Here is a 4,093-nt window from a genome sequence, read left to right as displayed (position 1 = left end):
TGCTGACAGGATCTCGCCCGATGCCCGGATCCGGAAGTGCCCGCCCCACTTGGACCTGTATTGGGCCACGGTCCAAGTTTGGATCTTGGCAGTTATCCCAAAGAGGACGAGCTTTCTCAGCATCTGTCTATGCGAGAGCTGCTACCCCGTCGCCACCTCTTAGTTTCTGAAATGGGAGAGACTTCAGGCTGCTCTCCTCTCGGTGGCCGTTTCTAGGCAGCCGTCCAGCCTCCGACATTCCCTTCATAAGGAAAAGCTCACTACTTTTAAGGCCACCTTTTGCGCTGTAGACAGTAGCTGCTTGTGGCCGCCCCCTTTCAAAGCTACAATCTGCTTTCTCCTATTCTGGGGTAGAAAGGACTGGAGGGGAGAAACCTTAGCGGAGAAACCTGCTAAGATTTTTTAATGCTGTCTTCACTAAATGAACTGGGTGAGGGGCAGTCAGGGAGGGGAGAAGCAGGATGTTGTAATGAGATGTGTTTACCGATTTTTACTGCAATTCCAAGATGTTCCCTAAGAGTCATATATTGCAATTATTCGAAGGCATTCTGGCAGATGGAAAAACTCCTCTCTCATTTGGAATATTGTTTCCTTCCAAAGAAAATCAGAGACTCAATGGTATGATGGCGATTATCAGAGCTATAAAAACAGAGTGGGAGGATCTTCCAGGAAACACGGAAGGGAGACTTGGCAGTTGTTAGCAGAGAAGATGCAGGTTTATATTAGGGTCACACCAGTAAGTGGAGGAGCACAGGAAGCTTCTCAGCAGCCACACAGGCCTCATGGCAGTGGAATGTGGTTCACATTGCTCGAGGTAAAGAGAGGCTATTCCGGTGACCTGACCAGTTATTTCCTCAGAATTAAGCTTCTCTTAGCCTCTACTTCAACCTGACCTGCCTATGTTGTGTCTTGCATTCAAAACTGGATTGGATTATTCTAATTGGATTATTCAACATATATTGTGCAAAATTGGGCAGCCTATTAGGTCTAGTTGGATTATGCAACATATACTGTGCAAAAATGTCCAGCCTATTAGGTCTAGCCATTTCTCTATAGCATACTACCGGCCCAAGAAGCAGGGTCACATGGCATAATGCACGGCTTCGGGGCATGGCAGGCACAAAATTTTCAAGGACTCCAAAACCAAAGATTTATCACAAACACATATATAGAGATTTATAGAGAATAAGCCTGTGGTATTATCTAATGCAGTAGCCCTCAAAATATAATCCTTAGATCAGTAGGAGTAGCCTCAAAACACTTGGGAACTTGTTAGAAATGCAAATTCTCAGTCCTCACCCCAGGCTTACTGATTCAGAAACTCTGGGGGGCGAGGCCCAGCAATATGTTTAACAAGCCACCAGGTTATCCTAATATTGTACATGCTTAGATTTGAAATTCACTGATGGAAGGCAAAGGCTTCAAACCACACACTGTGATAAATGTGTTTTGTTAGTATACTCAGAGTTTTGGAGTTTTTTTGTTTGGTTTGTTTTTTTCAAATAAAAATTTTTTTTCAATTTTTAATTGTGGCAAAATACAAATAACATAAAACTTACCATCTTAACTGTTTTTAAGTGTATAGTTCAGTAGTGTTAAGAATATTCACATTGTAGTAAAATCTATCTCCAGAACTTTTTTTTTTTTTTTGGCTGCATTGGGTCTTCGTTGCAGCGCACGGGCTTTCTCTAGTTGCCGCGGGTGGGGGCTACTCTTCGTTGCAGTGCACGGGCTTCTTATTGCGGTGCCTTCTCTTTTTGCAGAGCACGGGCTCTAGGCACGCGGGCTCAGCAGTTGTGGAGCACGGGCTTAGTTGCTCCGCGGCATGTGGGATCTTCCCGGACCAGGGCTCGAACCCGTGTACCCTGCACTGGCAGGCGGATTCTTAACCACTGCACCACCAGGGAAGCCTCCCAGAACTTTTTAATCTTGCAAAACCAAAACTCAAACAACTCCCCATTTCCCCGCCCCCAATCCCTGGCAACCACCATTCTACTTTAAGTTACAGTGAGTTTGACCACTCCAGATACCTCATGTAAGTGAAATCATACAGTATTTGTCTCTTTGTGACTGGCTTATTTCACTTAGCATAATGTCCTCAAGGTTAATTCACTTGTAAGTGTCAAAACCTCTCTCCTTTTCAAGGCTAAAAAACATTCCATTGCATGTATACACCACACTATTCCACTGCTTCCACCTTTTGGCTATTATGAATAATGCTGCTGTGAACATCGTTGTACAAGTATCTCTTTGAGATCCTGCCTTCAATTATTTTGTATATATACCCAAACTTGGGATTGCTGATTCATAATTCTGTTTTTAATATTTTAAGGGACCACCTACTGTTTTCCATAGTGCCTGCACCATTTTACATTCACACCAGCAGTGTACAAGGGTTCCAATTTCTCCACATTCTTGCCAACATTTGTTATTTTCTTATTTGGGTTTTTTTTTCTTTTAATAGCAGTCATCCTAATGGGTGTGAGGTAAGGTGATATCTCACTGTGGCTTTGATGTGCATTTCTCTAATGATTAGCGATGTTGAGCATCTTTCCATATGTTTTTTGGCCATTTGTATATCTTCTTCAGAGAAATATCTATTCAAGTCCTTTACCCATTTTTTAATCATGTTATTTTATTGCTGTTGCATTGTAGAAGTTCTTTTAATCTTCTGGATATTAACCCCTTATCAGATATATGACTTGCAAATATTTTTTCCCATTTCATAGGTTGCCTTTTCACTCTGTCAACTGTGCCCTGCACAGAAGTTTTTAATTTATTATTATTATTTTTTGGCTGCATTGGGTCTTCGTTGCAGTGTGCAGGCTTCTCATTGCGGTGGCTTCTCTTGTTGTGCAGCACAGGCTCTAGAAGGCAGGCTCAGTAGTTCTGGTGCACAGGCTTAGTTGCTCCGCGGTATGTGGGATCCTCCCAGACCAGGGCTCGAACCCGTGTCCCCTGCATTGGCAGGCAGATTCTTAACCACTGCACCACCAGGGAAGCCCCAGAAGTTTTTAATTTTGATGTAGTCCAATTTATCTATATTTACTCTTGCTGCCTATGCTTTTGGTATCATATCCAAGAAATCATTGGACGCTTTTCCCCTATGTGTTACAGTTTTAGGTCTCACATTTAGGTCTTTGATCCATTTTGAGTTTTTTTTTTTTATATGGTATAAAGTAAGCATCCAACATCATCCTTTTGCATGTGGATATCCAGTTTTCCCAACACAATTTGTTGAAAACACTGTCTTGCCTCCATTGAATGGTCTTGGAATACTTGTTGAAAATCATTTGACTACATATGCAAGGGTTTACTTCTGGGCTTTCTATTCTATTCCATTGGTCCAGTACCACCCTGTTTTGCTTACTGTAGCTTTGTAATAACTTTTTAAATCAGGAGGTGTGAGACCTCCAACTTTGTTGGTTGTTTGTTTTTTTTTCCTTTTTCTAAGATTGTTTTGGCTATTTTGCTCGGGGGGGGTAATTTTTTTTAATTATAACAGTTAGAAATTAGAAAATCTTGCATGAAAATCAGGATTCTTGGTCTCTTGGGAAAAAAATCAAGAAATCCAGCAAATTCTGGCAACAAACAGCTGGAACTGGAGTGGCTGCCAAGTGCTCTCTAGTTGCCATTGTCTCCACCCACTCATTTACATAATCTGTCCCGTCCCTTAAAGGCCCTTCTTTCTTTGATACTTTGAGGCTCCTGGTCTAAGGGTAAGGCTGTTGGAGCCAGAGGACCAACCTGGGGAGGCTGCAGTGGTCTGGTTCAGAGATTTTCTCAAAAGGAAAAATACAGAGTTCTGAGAGAAAATATAGCTAGGAAATTTTGTTTGTTTGTTGCAGGAGAGAGGGTAGAGTGAGAGGGGTTGGGGAGGGGTGTCAGGAAAGACCTATCTAAGGAAAGGACAATTAAACTGAGTCCAGAAAGATGAAAATGAAACAGATAAGACTTGGTAGAAGAATATTCTAGGTCTATAATCTAGACTGAGGAAAGGGCATGTACAAAAGCCCTACAGTAGGGCTTTTAGCATATTCTTTCAGGCATGACAGAAATCCAATGGAGCTCAAGAGTAGTTTGTAAGAGGAAA

This window comes from Delphinapterus leucas, chromosome 6, assembly GCF_059928025.1.
Source record: "Delphinapterus leucas isolate spDelLeu-1000000601 "Yukka" chromosome 6, BTC_Dleu_Yukka2, whole genome shotgun sequence".
NCBI lineage: Eukaryota > Metazoa > Chordata > Mammalia > Artiodactyla > Monodontidae > Delphinapterus > Delphinapterus leucas.
The sequence above is the reverse complement of the archived record's forward strand: the minus strand, read 5'-3'. Positions refer to the sequence as shown.